Raw genomic sequence first — 24,150 nt, 5'->3', positions numbered from 1 at the left:
ATGTCGATGTCTCAATGCCCCATGTTGACCCTCCCCATCTTGAGGCCCTATACACAGTGACATGCTGAGACCCCCCATGAAACCATCGAGAGCCCCCCGTTGTATTATCTGTTCCTGATCTACAGGCTGCAGAGCGATTTTGTTTTTGTTACGGTGCTCCACTGGGCGCTGTCACACCCTCTGATTTATTGAATTTTGGTTTAATTTATTGAATTTTGCTGTGCTTAAAAAGAGTCTATAGGATGCAGATGCCTGACTGTGACTGTGCCAACTGCATCACAGTACCAATCCAACAACCCTGATGTGAGTGAGAGACTGACTGTGCTCTGAACACCATGCTGGGCATAACTGACGCAGGACGGTCAGATCTTTCCTCTCTCTGCACTGGGTTCAGGATAGGCTTGCCAAGCACAGCCCACTAAATAGGTGCACAATTGCCCAGGGCAGTCTATGTTTTCTGGCCCTGACTAATTTCCCACCCCATAACCCCTCCAGAGATGTCCCTCTGTGCACCTTCTCCCCCCCGAGTCATGTGTCTCTGTGCACCCTTCCCCCCAGGGTCCAGTCAATCCCACATCCACTTCCCCCAAAGTATTTGCCTTCCAGTCCCATCCCTTGCCTCTGTCCTGTCTCACCCCACCCCCTACCCCAGTCAAGCCTTTGCCTTCTAGTCCCCACCCTGCCCCACTTGCCTTCCCGCTAGCTTTGGAAAAGACCTCTCCCTTCACCTGCTTGCTTGTCCCTACAAGCACATCACCCACGCCCACTCCTCTCCCCCTCCCCCACCCCCCCCCCAAACAAGCTTATATTTCACCCCTCTCCTAATATTCACTCAGTTCTGCTGAAGGGTCATGAGGACTCGAAACGTCAACTCTTTTATTCTCCGCCGATGCTGCCAGACCTGCTGAGTTTTTCCAGGTAATTCTGTTCTTGTTTTGGATTTCCAGCTTCCGCAGTTTTTTGTTTTTATCTTTCCCTTCACCTTCCTGCTGCTGTGGACTGGGCAGCCTTGGCACGGAGTTGGAGCAGCAGTGAGCGCCGGGCAGTGAAGGTAGGTGAGTGCTGCATGCACAAACCTCGAGATCGTGGTGAGGTGCAGTTCACCAGGTGCACATCACTCATATCCGGTCGTGAGTCACACTGGTTTATTTTGATGCCAGCGTGGCTATTGCTCTGGAAGTGGGATGTGATTTTGGCGAGCTGAGTTTTTGATGAATGCATGCAAATGCATTTCCCAACCCGTCATGAAAGTAGGGAGCGGAAAGCTTATACCTATTTTTATGTTGGCCGACCACATGGACCATTCCTCAGTGCAGAAGCATCAGGTGGATAAACCAGACTGCAACAACTCATGAGGTCACATGATATGATCCTCTGATGCAAATTTCAGATAGGCATTGCTGAACCATCATCTTGCTGGAGCCAGAGGCCTTGCTCATGTTTCTGATCTGCACTGAATGGTGAATCACTGTAATAAGATTATGCGAGACACCATGACCTGAATCACACAATGGGAGATGTTTGAGCAGGGGTGGCCTCTGCTGCACATGTATGACCTCGGAACATTGCATCAGATAGGAGAGCCATTCACGAGATAAGAAACTCACAGAAACAAAATATATTTACATATGTGCATATTAAGTCGAGATTGTGAACACTCATACCATCTTTGTGATCTCAAAATTTCTTAGTTTTTCTTACCCCACCTTATTGCATCCCTGACATCCACAGCAGAGGTGAAGGCAGCCTGCTGACTGCTATGCCATGTTGTCTGTAAAGACCTTGGTGGGCATCTTCTGGAGGGCCAAGGCCTGGAGGGACCCAGCCTGCTTTGGGTTGCCTACAGTGAGGCAGCTGCACGCTCCTTGGCTTGAGGAGCTGGAGTTGATGCGGTCACAGGTAGAGGATACTTGGAGTGGACAGCTCAGGAAGGTCCTGAGCGGATTCCCCCTGGGTGTCTGCCTGATGTCCTTCCCCCCTGTAGGTGTCCGAGGGCCCCTCCCTTGCTCCATGAGGGGAAGGGGCTTCTGGAGGGAGATCGAGATGACCCATCCCACTTTTGGCCAGCCACTGCTGGAGTGTTCGCATGGCTGAAGTGATGGTGTGTTAGTCCTTACGCATATCCGGCAGAAACTGCTGGACCAAGGTCTCCATGGCAGTCTCCACTCTTCCAATGGTGACCTCAATGTGTTACCACGTTGGGACCAAGACATTGGACAGAATCCTCCATCCTCTGTTCTAACCTGGTGACAGCCTCTTAAACCCTGCCTGTCTTTGGAGCTCCAACATCTGACGGCCGAGTCCAGGGGCTCATCATTGGACTTGGACACAGCAAAAGTCTGGCCTCCAGTAGTCCTCCGAGTGTCGGTGATCTTGGCTGCAAATGCCTCTGCCTGTTGTGGACCAGAAACTGTGCTGTGCTCACCAGCTGGTGGCTCCGAGACTGCTCTAAATCCAGGCCCCACCAAGGTATCTGTCTCTGAGCTGGTGGAGGGTGCGGTGAATGCTGTAACAACTCTGCATTTTTGTTTATTTATTCATGGAATGTGGGTATCGCTAGCTCAGCCAGCATTTATTGCCCATCCCTAATTGCCCTTGTTCAGAGGGCATTTAAGAGTCAACCACATTACTTGGGTCTGAAGTCACATATAAGCTAGACCAGGTAAGGCCATTAGTGAACCGGATGGGTTTTTACAACAATCAGCGATGGTTTCATGGTCATCTTCAGGCTTTTAATTCTAGATTTTTATTGGACCTCTGGATTACTTGTCCTGCAACAGCACCACTATGCCAGCGCCTCCCGTCCCAACCCATCCAATGTTATTTTGTAGATGATAAAGCTATGGTCCGTTTGTAGAGAGAGCAGAAATAAATTGTTCCTGTTTCAACTCATTTATCAGATCATCTTTTCGCCTTATGTTCTCACTTATCATGTTATTAATAATTGCAGGTAATTATTCTCCAAGACGATCCAAAGTTAAAAAAGTGTGTGACACATTTGTATTTACATGGAATTGTATATAATTGCTAAATCTTAGCTGACTACTGTTATTGTAATGAGACAAGTCCCAGTTAACCTACTGTATGAATGGTTCTTATTCTGTAACAGTGTCAAATAAACTTTCCTTGCATTGCTGCTGTATTACAAAAATAGAATAAACACAATGTTCACACTTCTGTTTGTGTTAGAGTCTGATAAGTTTGGAAAAGACATTCTCCAGTTCAAAAATCATAATTATTTAGGAAGTCTAAACATCTGATATTGTGTTGATCCCAATGACATGTGCATTGTTATGATACTTGGCCAGACCCTGGGTTGGAGAGGAGATCCAGTTAGGGATCAAAAATGTTTTCTTTAAAGTAGATAAGGTTTGAGATTCAAGATGCTTACTAAGTGAATAGAGCCACAAGATTCCACGGGTTTGGAACAAACAAAAATAAACTACGATTGAAGTTCAGAAAGATAAAACAATTTACAATATCTATCTTATACTCTAACATTCAGGGTAAGTATGAGGTACATGTGAATTAACAAGCGAACTGCGGTTGAAGACACCACAAAACAAAATAAATGACAGATGCAACCAAACCTGGTTCCATGAATTTTTCAACAACCCGCCCAGACGTTCGTCAAGCTGTGAGCCAACCAATCTCACTGAAACTTTGCCTTTCTCATGAGAGTTTCCACTCTCCACTTTTGAAAATCTCGCCTTGAAACTCTCTCCAAAAGTTGTTCCCACTCACACGGCTTCAACAACAAACCACCCCACAGGGGTTTCAATCTCACCTTCTGAGATTCTTTTCCCCTGGATCTCCAAGTACACTCAAGCTTCACCTCCCAAGCGCAAACTTCCGCCGTGCTCAGTGGAGCACCACTGCTCCAAAGAGGTACCTTTACCCCAACGGCCTGCAACATGGAGCCATCAACTTTCCACTGCCTCGGGGCTTCAGGGCTTCTCTAGAGCCCACTTTGCTTAAAGTCTGCTCCCTGCAGCTCTTCCTTTAATTTGGAGCCTAATTTTCTGTTCCTTTCTTCTGACTTAACTTAATGGGATCTATTTCTATCCCCTATCTTTATCCCTGACCTGGACTTCCTTTTGGGACTGCTCCCTGTCCCCCTCCCTGGTTTGGGACCTTCTCCCCGTCCCTTCCTGTGTCCTGGTCCCTGGGACACCTACTTGATAATGTCACTCTGTACCAGGTCACTTGACCTGCCTTTCTCACACGGTTCTTCTTCTTTATGCTGCGCATTAAGTGTGGCTGGTCCTCAACCTGAAGAACGTATAAAGGTAGTATGTGTGGCCAGTTCCCTGCTGGCACGTGTGTGGGAGACCTGAGGTTCATTGGGAACTGGAGTTCCTGACCTCTGAACTTCAGACTAAGGTAAAGTTTCATTGCAGTATCCATAGAAATATTCTGATTTTAGGAAAGCCAGCTTGTGGAATAAATCAATGTAATCAATCACCCAGGAAAGAAAACTTCTATCTTGTGATAAACTCCTGATGTCTGATTTGCAGGACCCATCACCTGTCCAATGGGACTTGATAGTTACAACCAGTTAACTCCAGGCTGGTACAGAGGGAGTCAGTATAAAAGGATCAATGCAGAGGGATCAGAACAGGCGGATCAGTAAAGGGTGATCAGTACAGGTGGTCATTGTACCTCTTTCGAAGAAAGGTTAATGGTGATCAGTCAAGCAGAATTAAGTGCTCCATTTGAAAGGGGCACCACTAACCCACTTTAACAAAAACCCAAAACTTTAAAGGAAACTTAAGAACTCAAATTAAGATGACATTGCAAGGGATGCTGATGCACTCCAGCTCCCCTGGTGCCCACCAGTAACGAAAGGCCTCAAGTGTTTAAGTGGACACTGCGTGCTCTCTCTCCAGGAACATCTGCTTTTAGCTTTTAGCTCGGCGGGTGGGTCCGCAGCCGACCCGCTCAAGCGTAAAATGATGCCGTTCGAGCGTCCAAATGTCAACGCACACTCGTGCGATATTTCGGTCGGCAGGCATGCGTGGGAGGCAGAACTGCACCCGCCATTAATTAAGAGGCCAGTTAAGCCCCTTGAAGCCCCAACTGTCAGCAATTTAACGTTGCCCATGCAATTTTTTGCCCATCGCACAGGCAAAACGGGCAGCCTGGTAGCCCACATTTTGCAAAAGCTCATCCATGGGTGGAATAAGGAGGGTCAGCAGCATTGTCAATGTGAGTAATGAGGGGTTTTGGAGATTGTGTGCTGCTGGTTGCTTATTTGAAATGGACAGCTTCATCTCGGTTCTGAGCTTCATTCTGAGCATTTCTAGGCTTCATTCCAGGACTCATTAGTGTCTTCCAGGCCCCCGGAGAATTCAGACTGTGTGGACCCTTCCAAGTATCAGACAACCTTACATAACCCTGGTAATGGGGATTGTGGTCTCCTCTGGAAGCACCTTCTCTGAGGGGGAACAAAGGGGCAGGAGGGAGAGGAGGCCAGGTGTCCCAATGCAGCTTCAGGGGGGAGAAACCTGTGGGAGGAGAGGCGCAGGCACAAGAGACGCAGGGCCAGCTGACATTCCAAGGCGGAAAGGGCTGCAGAAGACGGCACTATCCTGCTGCCAGGGTTTACAGGCGGCGATGCAGCTACCTCAATATGTCTGACATACAATATCGAAGGAGGCTCCGTCTCTCCAGGGAGACCATGAGCTCCATTTGTCAGATGATCTGGCCTGAGATCAGCTCTGACTGTGTTGGTAGACACCCCAAGCCAGTAGCTCTGAAGGTCACAGTGGCCCTCAACTTCTATGCCTCCGGCTCTTTCCAGGGGTCAGTGGGGAATCTGTGTGGAGTCTCCCAATCAGCTGTTCACAGTTGCATCAAGCTGGTGACAGACGCTCTGTTCAGGTGTGCATTGAATTTCATTCATTACCGTAAGGACAAGGCCAGCCAGACAGAGTGAGCCAGAAGCTGTGTGGCCATTGCTGGCTTCCCCCGTGTCCAGGGTGCAATAGACTGTACACAGGTAAGCCTGGTGCCTTCGTCAACAGGAAGGGCTTCCACTCCAAGAATGTGCAGATAGTGTGTGATCACAGGATGCTGATTCTACAAGTCTGTGCAAGGTACCCAGGCAGCTCCCACGATGCCTACATCCTCAGACACTCCCAGGTGCCGGGGGTCTTCAGTGCTCCGGTCTGATTGGATGGATGGCTGCTGGGTGACAAGGGCTATCCCTTGAAAAGGTGCTTTATGACGCCTCTCCACCAGCCAAGAACAGAGGCCGAGCAGCAGTACAATAGGAGCCATGCCTCCACAAAGGCAGTGATAGAGAGGACCATTGGTCTTCTCAAGATGTGTTTCCAATGCCTGGACCATTCAGGGGGTACACTGCAATACCCCCCAGAGCGAGTGTTACTGATAGTGGTTGCATGCTGCACAATCTGGTACAGGCAAGGGGGGAATGCAATGGAGGAAGAGGATGTTGGTGCAGCTCCATAGGCAACAGATGATAAGCCCAGCAGTGAGACTGAAGATGAGCACAGTGAGGAGAGCGCTGAGGGTGTGGAGCCAGACCTCGGTAACCTCCAGGGAGGCAGGGACACCAGGGACACATTGATCCAAAGCTCCTTCAGCTAGGCTGCCAAATAAGAACCACCATCTCATGCTAGGGCTGCCGCCTCCATCCTAGATCCCAGAAGGGACACTTTCCTTGGCCCCCAAGATACACTCAGTGCCTGTGCAATAAAGTTTCAAGAGACCCATGTCCAACATTACATACTGGCCTACCCTGCACCTACAGAACAAATGAAGCATACTCAGGCCAATAACACAAAATCAAATGTCATTTAATGTTGGAACTCACAGATTCTTGAACTGAACAATATCCAGTGTTGGTAGTCACACCATTAAAAAAACAACTTTTGGGGGAACAAAAGATCACCAGTGACCAGCTTGTACTTAAGATGCTTTAAACTTACATTTACAGGTGCTACATCTAGGTGCTCTCCCCTCGCTGGCACCGGCATTGGAGACAGCTGCTGACTCTGCTGTCTTGTTGACCTTTATGACCTTGGTGGTCATTCTCTGGCCAGTGGAGCCTGTGCTGGACCCAACTGGGAAGGAGTGACCAGTGCCACAGCTGGCATCTCCCCAGTCTCCACAGCCTTATCAGATGCCACAGTGATTGGCAGAGGGGTAGAGGAGCTGCTGTGATCATTCAGAACGCTCTGAGAGGAGCCTACAGAGACAACAGGCAACTCATGAGCCACGTGAGGTCGCTCTGGACCTCCCTGCTCACCACTGATGGATGGGCACCTGGCTGGGATACTAGGTGCCCAATCCATCTCCCACACGGACACTGACCAGCTGAGGTCAATGCCTGCATGTGGGCTTGCAGGTCTGAGCGCAACCCCAGGGACCCCTGATTGTGTTCCTGGAGCAGCCTCTCCATTAGGTTCACCACTTTCTCTGTGAAGGAGGCAGTGCGCTTGGCCATGAGGGTCAACGCATTGCTCATGTTCCGCAGGGACTCCTCCAAAACGGATACCATGGCACACATACCCTCGTGGATCTCCGCCAGATCCTCCTGCACACCCCACTGGATGTCCACCATCTTCTGCCTACTGGACGACTCCAGAGGCCCATCATCAGCCATTGACAGAGCATTGTCCTGGTTACCAGCAGTCTGCCAACTGCTGGCACTCTGGGCACTCTCTGCCTCCGCCTGCATGTCAAGCGAATATGAAATGCTCTCACCAATGTGCATTGAGATACTAGACGGCGATGTCATACCCACCAAGGTGCTGGTATCTGCACTGGTGCCTACTTCAGAAAGCAGGTGTGATGTTGGTGTGTGGGGAGCATGATGGTCCTCCGGGGTCAGGAGTGGATCTTCAGGGTCCGAAGTGCGAACGCCTGCTGGTGAACCTCAAAAGGAGAAGACGAACATGTCATTAGTTAAAGTCATCACATGCCAGGCACCCTGGTGAGACAACGGGGATCTACATCACGGTGCTATCATCCTTTGATTATCAATGGGGACTCCAGGTTCGAGGCCCACATCAGTGAAGAGACTGCACTAGTATGGTTGCACAAGCTGAAACTCTCACCTCACTGCACTGCACTCTCACTTTCATCTGACACCCCAACCTCACCGCAGCCACTTGATCAAGGTGCGTGGCGCCACTCAAGTTCCAAGGCATCCTGTTCATAATGGGAGAAGATGAAGAGGTGTGGTGGTCCACTGCCAGTCCACCACCTCTCAATACTGTTATGGGATACCTCCTCCTGAGAGGATAGAGGAGCATTGATTAGTCCACTGTCTACCTGCAGCACCATTGCAGCCGGGACAACCCCACCTGAGGAACACCTCACACAGAAGCAGGTCAGACTAAATTATCCCTTCCACCACCTACTGCCGGGTGGGGGTCAATATAAGGGAGTGAGTATAGGGGACCAGTACAAAGGCTATGATTAGAAGGGGGTCAGTACATGGTATCGTACAAGAGATTTGGTCAAGGTGTCAGTACAAGGGGTCAGAGCAAGGTATCATAACAAGGCATTGTTACAAGGGAATCATACAAGGAGCCTGTATAATGGATCTATACAAAGGGGTCAGTTCAAAGGAATCAGTAGAAAGGATCAACAAAGGGGGATCATACAAAGCGATCAGTACAAGCAATCTGTACAACTGAATCAGTACAATGAGGGATTGGAATAAGGAGAACAGCACACAGGATCGGTACAAGGGATTGGTACATGGGGGATCAGAATATGGGGATCAGTTTAGGGAGATCAGTAGAAGGGATTAGTATAAGGCGATTAGTATGGGGGATCAGTACAAGGGGATCAGCAAAAGGGGGTCAGCAATTTGGATTAGTATAAGGGGGATCAGTACAAGTGGTCTAACTAATAAGAGAAGTTTCAAGAAAGCATTAAAGGAAGAGGCTTAAAATCATGCCGGTGCCAAAATGAATAGTAAGCTAGAGGATAGGGGGTGTGGAGGGGTGGGAGGTGGTGGGAAATAGGGGTGTGATTTTAAAACTCAGAAAAGAATAGCAAAGAAACTAATAAAAAAAAGATAAAATGAGATATGAACATAAACTAGCAAGAAACATAGGGCAGCATATTGCGCTTGTAGGGTGTGCTGGGCGGGGGCGGGTGGAGACAGTCAGGAAGCTGACTGCCGCCCACGATCAAGGCCGGAAGGCAATGTCACGCTGGTGGGCCAGTTAAGGCCCACCCAGCTTGAAATGCAAGTGGCACCGCTCAGCACTGCCAGTGCTGGTGGGGGGAGGAGGCTGAGTGGGGCAAGTACAAACTTTGCACATGTACGTGAATGCATGCTTCATAATCACCCCGAAGCACAGAACTGCATCAGGGACGTGAAGAGTTTTCAAAAAAAAAATAAACAATTGAAAAATGTTTTAAAACATGTCCTCTCATGTGGCTTTACAGTGAAAGTGAGTGAGAAACAGTGTGGTCATTTACAGCGAGAGAGTGTGAGAGAAACAGCATGGTCATTTACAGGGAGATAGTGAGAGAGAAACATTTTGGTCAATTACAATGAGAGATTGTGAGACAAACAGCAGGGCCATTTACAGTGAGAGAGAAACAGCGTGGTCAGTTACAGCGAGATAGTGACAGAGACAGTTGTCATTTACAGGGTGAGATTGAGGGAAAAACATTATAAACATTTATAGTGAGAAAGAAGCAACATGTTAACTTACAGTGAGAGTGCGAGAGAAACAGCGTGGTCATTTACAGGGAGAGTGTGAGAGAAACAGCGTGGTCATGTAGAGTGAGAAAGTGCGAAATAAACAATGTGGTCATTTAAAGGGAGAGAGTGTGAGAGAAGCAGCACGGTCATTGACAGTGAGAGTGTGTGAGAGAAACAGTGTGGTCATTTACAGGGTGAGAGTGTGAGAGAAATAGCATGGTTATTTACAGTGAGAGAGTGAAAGAGATACAGCATGGTCAATTAGAGTGAGAGAGTTTGAAAGAAACAGCAGAGCCATTTACTGTGAGAGAGAAACAGCATGTGCACTTACAGTGAGAGTGTGAGAGAAACAGCGAGCCATTTACAGCAAGAGACTGTGCGAGAAACAGTGAGGTCATTTACAGGGAGATCGTGTGAGAGAAACAGCGTGGCTATTTACAGGGAGAGCGTGTGAGAGAAACAGCGAGGCCATTTACAGTGAGAGAGTATGAGAAAAACAGCATGCCATTTACAGGGTGAGAGTGTGAGAGAAGCAGCGCGGCCATTGACAGAGTGTGTGCGAGAAACAGTGTGGTCATTTACAGCAAGAGAGTGTGAGAGAAACTGTATGGTTATTTATAGTGAGAAAGCATGAGAGAAAGAGCCTGGCCATTTACAGGGTGAGAATGAGAGACAAACAGCCTGGCCAATTACAGTGAAAGAGTGAGAAAAACAGCCATGTCATTTACAGTGACGGAGTGCGAATCAAACAATGTGGTCATTTACAGTGAGAGAGTGTGAGAGAAGCAGCCTGGTCATTTACAGTGACAGAGTGTGAGAGAAACAGCCTGGCCATTTACAGTGAGAGAGTGTGATAGAAACAGCCTGCTCATTTACCGTGAGAGAGTGAGAGAGAAACAGCCTGGTCATTTACAGTGAGAGAGTGCGAAATAAACAATGTGGTCATTTACAGTGTGAGAGTGAGAGAGAAACAATGTGGCCATTAACAGGGTGAGAGTGAGAGAGAAACAGCGCAGGCATTTACAGGGTGAGAGTGTGAGAGAAGCAGCGCAGGCATTTACAGCCTGAGAGTGTGAGAGAAATATCATGGGTATTTATACTGAGAGAGCATGAGAGAAAGAGCCTGGCCATTTGCAGCGTGAGAGTGAGAGAGAAACAGCAAGGCCATTTACAGCGAGAGGGTGTGAGACACAACGTGGTCAATTACAGTGAGAGAGTTTGAGAGAAACAGCAGAGCCATTTACAGTGAGAGAGAAACAGTATGTTCACTTACAGTGAGAGTGCGAGAGAAACAGCAAACCATTTACAGCGAGAGAGTGTGAGAGTAACAGCGTGGCCAATTACAGTGAGAGAGTGTAAGAGAAACAGCGTGGCTATTTACAGGGTGTGAGTGAGAGAGAAACAGCGAGGCCATTTACAGTGAGAGAGTATGAGAAAAACAGCGTGGCCATTTATAGGGTGAGAGTGTGAGAGAAAGAGCCTGGTCATTTACAGTGAGAGAGTGCGAGATAAACAGCAGGGCCATTTACAGTGAGAGAGTGTGAGGGAAGCACCGTGGTCATTTACAGTGAGAGAGTGCGAGATAAACAACTTGGACATTTACAGGGAGAGAGTGCGAGAGTAATAGCGAGCCATTTACAGCAAGAGAGTATGAGAGAAACAGCAAGGTCATTTACAGTGAGAGAGTGTGAGAGAAACAGTGTGGCCATGTACAGAGAGAAAGTGAGAGAGAAAAAGTGAGGCCATTTACAGTGAGAGAGTGTGAGAAAAAAAGCATGGCGATTTACAGGGTGAGAGTATGAGAGAGAAACAGCATGGCCATTTAGAGTGAGAGAGTGAGAGAGAAATAGTGTGGTCATTTACTGTGAGAGAGTGAGAAAGAAACAGCCTGGTCATTTACACTGAGAGAGCATGAAATAAACAATGTGGTCATTTACAGTGCGAGAGTGTGAGAGAAACAGCCTGGTCATTTACAGTCAGAGAGTGCGAATTAAATAACGTGGTCATTTACATTTGAGAGTGTGAGACAGAAACATTGTGGTCATTTACAGTGAGAGAGTGTGAAAGAAACAGCGTGGTCATTTACAGCAAGAAGTGCAAGCGAAATGGGGCCTTTAACAGTCAGAGAGTGAAAGAAGAGTGTGAGACCATTAAATAACGCAAGAGGGAAATGATCGCAGAGAGCAGCTGATTGGTGAGTAGGATTGGTTAGTATTTCTAGTCTTTAAAGTAAAAGTAAGATCTTTAGTTTGTGTTTAGATGTCTAGTCTTTTTTTTCTCGATTTTTTAAAGACAGCTTGTTAAGTATAAGAATACGCTGGTGTGTATTAAAAAAATTATAATAAAGTGTAAAGAGTGGGAATACTAGTGTAATGAATTAATAAATGGAATAAAATACGATAGTGATGGCAGGACAGGTGATGTGTTGCTCCTGCAGCATGTGGCTGCTGCAAGGTGATCTAGAGCGAACACATCTGTCCAAAAGTTTGCAGCTCTAGGAACGTCGGATCTGAGTTAAGGAGCTGGAGTCTGAGCTGCAGAAATTGCACAACATCAGGGAGGGGGAAAGTTACCTGGATACTTAGCTCCAGGAGGCTGTCACACCACACAGGTTAGGTAATTCAAACTTGGTCTGTGATCAGGGACAGGAGGGTGTGGCTGCAGGTGAAACCGGTTTCGGGACCCAGGGGGTAGCGTTCGAGGAGCCTCGGCTCCTGCACTGTCCAACAGTTACAAGGTTCTTGCAAGCTGTGTGGATGAGAGCAGGGACTGCAGGGAGGATGAGCAAACTGTGGTACAGGGAGTCATTCAAGCGGGGGGAGTGGCAAGGGACAGTATAATTAGGGGGATAGATACTGTTCTCTGCAGCCGTGAGTGTGAGTTCCAAAGGCTGTGCTGCCTCTCCGGTGCCAGGGTTAAGGACATCTCCTCAAGGCTAGAGAGGAGTTTGGAGTGGGAGGGGAAGGATCCAGTTGTTGTCATCCATGTTGGTACCAACGACATTGATAGGAGTAGAAAGGAGATTCTGTTGAAAGAATTTGAACAGGTAGGAGCTAAATTAAAAAGCAGAACTGCTGATCTTGGGATTGCTACCTGAGCCATGGACAAACTGGCATAGCTTAAATAAAGGCAAGGAGCTAAATATGTGGCTCAGAGATTGGTGCGTGAGGAATGGGTTTCAGTTCATGGGGCACTGGTACTAGTACTGGGCTATGAAGGGAGCTATTCTGATGGGAAGGGCGTCACTGAACAATGCTAGAACCAATTTCCTAGCGACCTGAATAGCTAGGGCGGTGGAGAGGGCTTTAAACTAAATAGAGTGGTGAGGGGGCGTGGAGGGGGGGGTGGGGGGGGGAGAGTTCTGGAAAGGGGATACATGGGCTTACAAAGCAAAAGGACATGGCAGCATTCCAGGGCAGCTATTTAGGTAATGATACCCAGAGTGTGACAGGAAGGGATAGAGCGTACAAACATTAAAAAAACAGCAGCAAATAGGGTTAAAAGGGGATAGAAATGACAAAAAGGCAAAATTAATGGCCCTTTACTTAAATACATGTAGAATTGGAATGATGGCGTCGGGGGTGTGTGAGGTTTGGGGAAGGGTGGAGAATGGGGGAGGAGGGTGCAACGGGGAGAATGCGTCAACTGAGGAGGGAGGTGTAAGATGGGAGGAAGTTGTAAGGGAAGTTGTTCGGACGGGGGAAGGAGTTTGGAGGAGGTTCAGAGGGGTGAGAGAGTACTGGGGGAAGGAATCTAAGGGGAGGAGAGAGCTCGGCGGGGGGAAAGGAGTGCAGGGGGGAGGGAGTTCACGAGGGGAAGGAGTCCAGGGGGATGAGGGAGTAAGGGTGGAGAAAGGGGTAGGGGAGGATTATGTCCAGGTGAGCTTGTGAGGGAGGAGTCTGTGCAGTCAATTACTGTCACCTGGGGAGTGAAATGAGGGTGGGCGAGGTAGGAGAGAATGGTGTGTATGAGAGAGGCCAGAGTCAGCAAGTAGGGTGGGAGGGTGAGGGTGCGGCAGTACTGGTAGAAGGGCCGGCAAGGGTGGTTGGTAGGAATTTGGAGGCAGACATGGGCCCTGAGGGTGAGAGGGATGAGGTCGGAAAGGTCAATGTCGATGGGGATGGGATTCTCCAGCAGATAGGGAACATGTGCGTTCACCTGTACATCCTGGGTAGCCAGTGGGAGGTGGAAGGTGATGCCAGGAGGGTCAACAGTGATGGGGGAAAAGGGTATGGTGACTTGGGGGGTGGGGCGGGGAGGAGGACAGGTGAGCTGAAAACATACTTGACAACTATCATGCTTCTGAAATCGAAAGTGAGGGGAGCCTCATGTTGGACGGGCACAGGTGCTGCATGGGAGCGTGATCAGCGGGGTGGGTGGAGATGCAGGTTGGCTCAGACAGACAACTGAAAGGGAACCCCAGCAGGCAGCATTGAAAATGCTCAGGACATTCAGATGAGTGTGATGGAAGAAGGCTCCACATCCATGGGAGAGAGCTTGCACAAGGCTCCGAAAGGCTCTGCCACGCTTCTTCCAGAATCGCTTGTGGTCCAGTTGCGTGCGGTGGTGGGGTGAGGGGGATGTGGGTGTGGCTGCAGGGGAGGACTTCCACAGCCTGTCAAAGAAGCTGAAAGACACCATTACTCATTTCTCAGTGGTAGTGAATAAATTTGCAGATTATAAATCTGAAATCAGGAACTCTTAACATTTTTAGGTCTACCAAATTCTTGTAGTTGCTGCCCTGACATCCGCAGCAGGGGTGCAGACAACCTGTGCAATGGATGTCCCTGTTGCCTCTGATGATTCCAGCGTGGGTCTCTGGAGAGCTAAGGCCTTGAGGGTCCCAGCTTGTTTGGCTGCCCTCCTATGGGCCAGCTGCTCCCACTGCGGTGACAGAAGACGAGGTTGAGGGGAGTCATGGGCAAAGGGGACGGAGGGAGAGGACAGCTTCTGAGATTCCTGAGTGGATGATCCAAGGGTGTCCAGCTGCTGCTCCTCCTCCCTTCAAGGGCCCAAGGCCCCCAGCCTGACTCCTTGATGGGGCAGGAGCACCTGAAGGGATTTTGAAGTGCCCCGTTTTCCTCTCGTGTTGCCACTGCAGCAACTCACCCATGGCTACTGCAATGGAGTGCAGGTCTGCGCGCGTCTCTGCATTCTGCTGGACCAGGGTCTCCATGGTGCCTGCCATCCTTCCCATGGAGACCTCTATACGGACACATATGGGCACCACTTCATCAGAGAGCAGGCAGACGCACTCCTCCAGCTCACAAGCCACTCTGTTGAGGGCTCCCAACAGCTCTGCGTGATGTTCCCCGCCTTCTGCTGACTCTCTGCCGAATTCAGAGGGTCATCATCTGACTTGGACCTCAAAGCTGCCTCTTCCCCAGCAGTCATCCAAATGCTGGGGTGCTCAGCTGAACCTGCCTTCTCCTGCTGCAGACACGTGTCTGTGTGTTGACCACCAGATTGTGAACACGAGCCTGCTCTAGATCTAGGTCTTACCGAGATGTGTCTGTGATGGTGGAGGGTGTGAGTAAGCACTGTGATGGGTCTTCCAGGCTGCTTATTTCCAGCTCTTTGATGGAGGAGGTGTCCACTTGGCTGGAGGTAAGGACATGGATGGAGCTGAGGGACTGGCTGGCTGAGGGTGTCAGTCGCTTGGCGCAGCTCCCTGTGAACCAAAGTAGAGATAATTAGTGCATGGCAGCAGAGTGAAAAGTAGGAGAGAGAGCACTCACATTTGCATTGAGAGAGGGGTGATGTGGTGCAGGTGGGTGTTCGCTGCCACAGCGTGGTCATTTACAGTGAGACAGTGAGAGAGAAGCAGCCTAGTCTTTTACAGTGCGAGAGTGTGAGATAAGCAGCATGGTCATTTACAGTGAGAGAGTGTGAGAGAAACAGCATGGTCATTTACAGTGGGAGAGTGTGAGAGAAACAGCATGGTCATTTACAGTGGGAGAGTGTGAGAGAAACAGCGTGGTCATTTACGGTGGGAGAGTGTGAGAGAAACTGCGTGGTCATTTACAGTGAGAGAGCGTGAGAGAAGCAGCATGGTCATTTACAGTGAGAGCTTGTGAGAGAAACAGCCTGGTCATTTACAGTGAGAGAGTGTGAAATAAACAATGTGGTCATTTACAGTGAGAGAGTATAAAAGAAACAGCCTGGTCATTTACAGTGAGTGAGCGAGAGAGAAACAGTGTGCCCATTTACAGGGTGAGAGTGAGAGAGAAGCAGCATGGTCATTTACAGTCAGAGAGTGTGAAAGAAACAGCGTGGTCATTTACAGCAAGAAGTACAAGCGAATTGGGGCCTTTAACAGTCAGAGGGTGAAAGAAGAGTGTGAGACCAGTAAAGAGCGCAAAAAGGAAAAGATCACAGGGAGCAGTTGATTGGTGAGTAGGATTGGTGAATATTTCTAGTCTTTAAAGTAAAAGTAAGATCTTTAGCTTGTGTTTAGATGTCTAGTCTTTTTTTTCTTTTTTTAAAGATAGCTTGTTAAGTATAAGAATACGCTGGTGTGTATTCAAAAAATTATAATAAAGTGTAAAGAGTGGGAATACTAGTGTAATGAATTAATAAATGGAATAAAATACGATAGTGATGGCAGGACAGGTGATGTGTTGCTGCTGCAGCATGTGGCCGCTGCAAGGTGATCTAGAGCGAACACATCTGTCCAAAAGTTTGCAGCTCTAGGAACTTCAGATCCGAGTTAAGGAGCTGGAGTCTGAGCTGCAGAAATTGCACAACATCAGGGAGGGGGAAAGTTACCTGGATACTTTGCTTCAGGAGGCAGTCACACCCCACAGGTTAGGTAATTAAAACTTGGTCTGTGATCAGGGACAGGAGGGTGTGGCTGCAGGTGAAGCAGGTTTGGGGACCCAGGGGGTAGCGTTCGAGGAACCTCAGCCGCTGCAACTGTCCAACAGTTACAAGATTCTTGCAAGCTGTGTGGATGAGAGCAGGGACAGCAGGGAGGATGACTGAACTGACCACGGCACTGTGGTACAGGGAGTCATTCAAGTGGGGGGAGGAAATGGGAATGTAGTAGTGGCAGGGGACAGTATAATTAGGGGGACAGATACTGTTGTCTGCAGTGGTAAATGTGAGTTCCAAAGGCTGTGCTGCCTCTCAGGTGCCAGGGTTAAGGACATCTCCTCAAGGCTAGAGAGGAGTTTGGAGTGGGAGGGGAAGGATCCAGTTGTTGTCATCCATGTTGGTACCAACGACATTGATAGGAGAACAAAGGAGATTCTGTTGAAAGAATTTGAACAGTTAGGAGCTAAATTAAAAAGCAGATACACTGATCTTGGGATTGCTACCTGAGCCATGGATAAAATGGCATAGGTTAAATAAAGGCAAGGAGCTAAATATGTGGTTCAGAGATTAGTGCGTGAGGAATGGGTTTCAGTTCATGGGGCACTGGTACTAGTACTGGGCTATGAAGGGAGCTGTTCTGATGGGAAGGGCGTCACTGAACAATGCTAGAACTGAATAGCTAGGGCTGTGGAGAGGGCTTTAAACTAAATAGAGTGGTGGGGGGGCGTGGTGGGGGGCAGGGGGGGGGGCGGGGGGGGGGGGGGGGGTGGGTGGGTGGGGGGTGGGGGAGTTCTGGAAAGGGGATACATGGGCTTACAAAGCAAAAGGACATGGCAGCATTCCAGGGCAGCTATTTAGGTAATGATACCAAGAGTGTGACAATAAGGGATAGAGTGTACAAACATAAAAAAACAGCAGCATATAGGGTTAAAAGTGGAAAAAATGGCAAAAAGGCAAAATTAATGGCCCTTTACTTAAATACATATAGAATTGGAATGATGGCATCGGGGGTGTGTGAGGTTTGGGGAAGGGTGGAGAATGGGGGAGGAGGGTGCAACAGGGAGAATGCGTCAACTGAGGAGGGAGGTGTAAGATGGGAGGAAGTTGTAAGGGAAGTTGTTCGGAGGGGGGAAGGAGTTTGGAGGAGGTTCAGAGGGGGGAGAGAGTACCGGGGGAAGGAGTCTAAGGGGAGGAGAGAGCTCGGTGGGGGAAAGGAGTGTGGGGGGAGGGAATTCACGAGGGGAAGGAGTCCAGGGGGATGAGCGAGTTAGGGTGGAGAAAGGAGTAGGGGAGGATTATGTCCAGGTGAGCTTGTGAGGGAGGGGTCTGTGCAGTCGATTACTGCCTCCTGGGGAGTGGAATGAGGGTGGGCGAGGTAGGAGAGAATGGTGTGTATGAGAGAGGCCAGAGTCAGCAAGTAGGGTGGGAGGGTGAGGGTGCGGCAGTACTGGTAGAAGGAACGACAAGGGTGGTTGGTGGGAATTTGGAGGCAGACATGGGCCCTGAGGGTGAGAGGGATGAGGTCGGAAAGGTCAATGTCGATGGGGATGGGATTCTCCAGCAGATAGGGAACATGTGCGTTCACCTGTACATCCTGGGTAGCCAGTGGGAGGCGGAAGGTGATGCTGGGAGGGTCAATAGTGATGGGGGAAAAGGGTATGGTGACTTGGGGGGTGGGGCGGGGAGGAGGACAGGTGAGCTGAAAACATACTTGACAACTATCATGCTTCTGAAATCGAAAGTGAGGGGAGCCTCATGTTGGACGGGCACAGGTGCTGCATGGGAGCGTGATCAGCGGGGTGGGTGGAGATGCAGGTTGGCTCAGACAGACAACTGAAAGGGAACCCCAGCAGGCAGCATTGAAAATGCTCAGGACATTCAGATGAGTGTGATGGAAGAAGGCTCCACATCCATGGGAGAGAGCTTGCACAAGGCTCCGAAAGGCTCTGCCACGCTTCTTCCAGAATCGCTTGTGGTCCAGTTGCGTGCGGTGGTGGGGTGAGGGGGATGTGGGTGTGGCTGCAGGGGAGGACTTCCACAGCCTGTCAAAGAAGCTGAAAGACACCATTACTCATTACTCAGTGGTAGTGAATAAATTTGCAGATTATAAATCTGAAATCAGGAACTCTTAACATTTTTAGGTCTACCAAATTCTTGTAGTTGCTGCCCTGACATCCGCAGCAGGGGTGCAGACAACCTGTGCAATGGATGTCCCTGTTGCCTCTGATGATTCCAGCGTGGGTCTCTGGAGAGCTAAGGCCTTGAGGGTCCCAGCTTGTTTGGCTGCCCTCCTATGGGCCAGCTGCTCCCACTGCGGTGACAGAAGACGAGGTTGAGGGGAGTCATGGGCAAAGGGGACGGAGGGAGAGGACAGCTTCTGAGATTCCTGAGTGGATGATCCAAGGGTGTCCAGCTGCTGCTCCTCCTCCCTTCGAGTGCCCAAGGCCCCCAGCCTGACTCCTTGATGGGGCAGGAGCACCTGAAGGGATTTTGAAGTGCCCCGTTTTCCTCTCGTGTTGCCACTGCAGGAACTCACCCATGGCTACTGCAATGGAGTGCAGGTCTGCGCGCGTCTCCGCATTCTGCTGGACCAGGGTCTCCATGGTGCCTGCCATCCTTCCCATGGAGACCTCTATACGGACACATATGGGCACCACTTCATCAGAGAGCAGGCAGACGCACTCCTCCAGCTCACAAGCCACTCTGTTGAGGGCTCCCAACAGCTCTGCGTGATGTTCCCCGCCTTCTGCTGACTCTCTGCCGAATTCAGAGGGTCATCATCTGACTTGGACCTCAAAGCTGCCTCTTCCCCAGCAGTCATCCGAATGCTGGGGTGCTCAGCTGAACCTGCCTTCTCCTGCTGCAGACACGTGTCTGTGTGTTGGCCACCAGATTGTGAACACGAGCCTGCTCTAGATCTAGGTCTTACCGAGATGTGTCTGTGATGGTGGAGGGTGTGAGTAAGCACTGTGATGGGTCTTCCAGGCTGCTTATTTCCAGCTCTTTGATGGAGGTATCCTCTTGGCTGGAGGTGAGGAAATGGATGGAGCTGAGGGACTGGCTGGCTGAGGGTGTCAGTCGCTTGGCACTGCTCCCTGTGAATCAAAGTAGAGATAGTTAGTGCATGGCAGCAGAGTCAAAAGCAGGAGGGAGAGCACTCACAGTTGTATTGAGAGAGGGATGATGTGGTGCAGGTGGGTGTTCGCCGCCAACCTCATTGTCACCACAGGCATGGTCCATATCCTCACCAGTCAGTGCGATGGCACACTCCTCAAAGTGAGTGAGGGGCCCAAGGTGGGCCACTCCACCCCCACTCTGGGACCTCTCCCTGCTCTTGTGAGCCAGCTTCTCCTGCATGAAAACAGATGAAGTGTGAGCAGGACACATGGCTCTGCATGGAATGTTTGTGTGGTGAGTGGCGTCATGGACAGGAATGAGGATGCGAGTTCCAGAGGATAAGAGCCTGATGGGGATGTGAGGGTATGTGTGAGAGTAGTGATATTGTCCCTTAAGATATGAGATCCCTGTGGATGTGTGATGGATTTGTGGAGTATGTGAGTTGAGAGTGATGAGAAGAGTGAGTTACCCTGGTGGAACAGATGGAATCATTCATCCACTTCCTGTAGTGGGTGCCTGTGATCTTTTGCAGGGCATTGGCACTGACCATTGCTGCCACCATCTCCTGTGCTGGATTGGTGACCATGTCTGCTGGTCTTTGCCCAGAGTTGGGGTAGAGGACTTCGCGGCAGGCCTCTTCTGCATCCAATAGGTGCTCGAGAGAAGTGTCTCTAAATCTGGGAGCAGCATGTTCCTCCCAGCATGTTCCCAGCAGCTTCCTATCCTTTGATGAGTGCTAGCTCTGTGCAGATGTAGCCTTTAAATATGGCGCCCAGTTTACTGAAGACCAGAGATGAGGGCGAGGTGGGCGAATCAGAGGACGTCCCACCAGCGACCCAGTGTGTTTCCCGGGAATGCATAATTAATGAAGTGGGAATGGAACGATACAACACGAAAACCTGCTATTGTGGCCAGCGGGTAAAACGTCCTTTCTCCTGCCTGCTACCGCACTTAGTGCAAATTCCGCCCATAGCTGATGAAATTTCATGCAGAGGAGTGATACATTTCAGTGTGAGGAATGAAAAGGGACAATATAAAACAAAGGGTACAATTCCTAAGGGAGTGCAGGAGCAGGGGGACTGTGGGATGTACGTGCAAAATCTTTGTAGGTTGCAGGGCAAGTTGAGGAACTGGTTAATAAGGCATATCGGATTTGTAAAGGGGGGCATAGAATATAAAAGCAAGGAAGTTATGGTGAACCTTTATAAAATACTGATTTGGCCTCAATTGAAGTAGTGTGTCCAATTCTGGGAACCATACCTTAGGAAAGATGTGAAGGCATGTGAGGATGCAGAAAAAAATTTATAAGAATGGTTCCAGGGATGAGGGACTTAAGTTACGTGGATGAATTAGAGAATTTTCGTTGGAGCAGTGAAGAATGAGGGGTGACCTGATCGAGGTGGACAAGATTACGAGGGGCACGGATAGGGAGCAGCTGTTCCCCTTAGTTGAAGGGTCAGTCACAAGGGGACATAAGTTCAAGGTGAGGGGCAGGAGGTTTAGGGGGGATGTGAGGAAAAACTTTTTTACCCAGAGGGTGGTGACGGTCTGGAATGCACTGCCTGGGAGGGTGATGGAGGCGGGTTGCCTCACATCCTTTACAAAGTACCTGGATGAGCGCTTGGCATGTCATAACATTCAAGACTATGGGCCAAGCGCTGGTAAATGGGATTAGGAGGTAGGTCAGGTGTTTCTCACGTGTCGGTGCAGACTCGATGGGCCGAAGAGCCTCTTCTGCACTGTGATTCTGTGAAGATAGGGTTTTTCTCCTTAGAGAGGAAAAAGTTGTGAGGGGATTTGATTGAGGTGTTCAAGATCATGAGGGGTCTGGACAGAGTAAATATGGAGAAAATGTTCCCATTGGCAGAGAGCTTAAGAACCAAGAGCCACCAATTTAAGGAGATGAGGAAAACCTTTCACACACAGCTAATGGTTCAAATCCAGAATGCATTGCCTGAGAATGGGTGGAGGCAGAATCAACTGTGGCTTTTAAAAGGAATTGGATAATTATCTGAAGACAAAAGAATTGCAAGGCTACAGGAAAAGTGCAGAGGAGTGGAACTAATTTGCTCTTGTAGAGAGCCAGTGTGGACACAATAGACCCATGGCCTCCTTCTGTGTTGTAACCATTCTACGAGCTACAAGGCACAGGTCAGGAGTGTGATGGTATACTCACAACTTGCCTGGATGAATGCAGCTCCAACAACACTGAAGATGGTCGACAACATCCAGGCTAAAACTGCTCGCTTGATTGGCACCCCATCCACCACCATAAACATTTACTCCCTCCATTTCTGGCACATTGTAGCTGCTGTGTGCACCATCTTTAAGATGCATGACAGCAACTCATCAAGGCTTGTCAAGAAGATATAATAATTCTCAATGTTATTGGAATATATTGTAAAATAAAGTAACAGTGGGATGTGTGTCTATATGTGTATGTGTATCTGTGTGTGTGTGTGTGAGGTTTAATTGAATTAGAGGCAGCTAGTCTAGGTGCTTTGATCTAAGAAGAGGTTAGGTTTGAAATGTTAATTAGATAAACATGGGGAAGTTTAGAAACATAGGTGTCAAGGGAACATCTGCATTTTAAAATAAACCAGACTAGATTGTTTTCAAAGGAAGGGTGAAATGTGTCACTTAGCCAGGCAAAGTTTAGAAACAGTGAGTTTATTTGTCCCAAAGGTAAAACTTAGTGCTATGAGAGGTTTTATTATCAGGGAGATAAAGTCCAAAGACATCATGAAACAATGGGGATTTGCATTCAAATAGAAATATATGTATAAAGAAGGAGCAAGGCTGTGTGTAAGGGAAGGCATTTTTAAGATCTTAAAAGCGTGTGAAAAAGCTTTCAGCATCTATGCCTCAAGCTGTTGTCTTCAAAGGACTGAAGTTAAGAAAACTCACTTGTCATTCGACTTGTTCAGGGTAACATGTTTCTTTGCCTGGGTCCTTTTAAAATCTATGTGTCTTACTGTTGTCTTAACGAAAGTGTAAATGGGAGTTAGATTGATTAGGGGATTTAGAAATTATCATAGTAGTAATTTGTAGATCTATGTATGTATTTAAAGTCTTTTCTTCTATTAATAAATGTTTAATCTAGTTTTGAAAAAACCTGTAAGACCTGGTGGTCTTATTACTACTGAATTCAGGGCACACATCTCAAAATTTATGCAAATTGCAAAACAATTTGTGGCAGTTGTTTAAGGTTTCCCTTTGGGATTTGAACAACTCAGCATTTGCCATCGGCTGTACCATCATAAGACTCCTTACTGCAGCTACCCTGATGAGCCGCTTAAGAATTTTATAAGTTTCAATACGAACACCTATCATTCTTCTAAACTCCAGAGAATATAGGCCCAGTTTCCTCAATCTCTCCTCATAGAACAGTCCTGCAATTAATGTGGTGAACGTCTGCTGCACTCCCTCCATGGCATGTATCCTTTCTTAGGTAAGAGGACTAAAACTGTATACAATACTCCAGGTGCAGTCTTACCAAGGCTCTATACAATTGAAGCAAGACATCTTTACTCCAGTACTCAAATCCGCTTGTGATAATGGTCAACATACTTTTTACCTTCCTAATTGCTTGCTGCATCTACATGCTAGCTTTCAGCGACTTATGAACAAGTACACCCAGGTTCCTTTTGACATCAACACTTCCCAATTTCTCACCTTTTAGGAAATACGCTGCACCTCCATTCCTTCGACCAAATTGGATAATCTCACACTTAGCAACATTGTATTCCCTCTGCCATGTTCTTGCCCACTCACTAAGGATGTCCAAATCCCCTAAAAGCCTTTTTCTATCATCCTCTGAACACATATTCCCAACTGGTTTTATGGCATCAGCAAATTTGGAAATATTACATTTAGTCCCCAAATCTGTATTATTGTTATAGGTTATGAACAGCTGGGGCCCAAGTACTGATCTTTGGGTACTCCACTAGTTACGGCCTGCCAACCTGAGGATGACCATTTATTCCTATCTTCTGTTTCTGTCCATCAATCAATGCTCAATCCATACCAATATATTATTATTGTCCCAGGTGCTCTTATTTTGCTTATTAACCTCCTGTTGGGACCTTATCGAAAGCCTTCTTAAAATCCAAACACACCACATCTACTGGTTCTTCCTTATCTATTCTGCCAGTAACATCCTCAACAAACTCCAACAGGTCTGTCAAACGTGATTTCCCTTTCATAAATCTATGTCGACTCTGCCCAATCAGATTATTATCTTCTAAGTGTTGAGTTATCACATCCTTTATAACAGATTCTAGTATTTTCTTCTTTTACCGACGTTAGGCTAATAGGTCTGTAGTTCCCTGTTTTCTCTTTCCCTCATCTTTTAAATTATGAGGTTACATTTACTATCTTCCAATCTGCAAGCACCATTCCAGAATCTAAAGAATTTTGGAAGATGACCACCAATACATTGACTTATCACTGTAGCCACCTCTTTCAACACTCTGGGATGTAGATCATCGGGTGCCAGGATTTATCAACTTTCAGTCCCATTA

Source organism: Carcharodon carcharias, chromosome 6, assembly GCF_017639515.1.
Source record: "Carcharodon carcharias isolate sCarCar2 chromosome 6, sCarCar2.pri, whole genome shotgun sequence".
NCBI lineage: Eukaryota > Metazoa > Chordata > Chondrichthyes > Lamniformes > Lamnidae > Carcharodon > Carcharodon carcharias.
The sequence above is the reverse complement of the archived record's forward strand: the minus strand, read 5'-3'. Positions refer to the sequence as shown.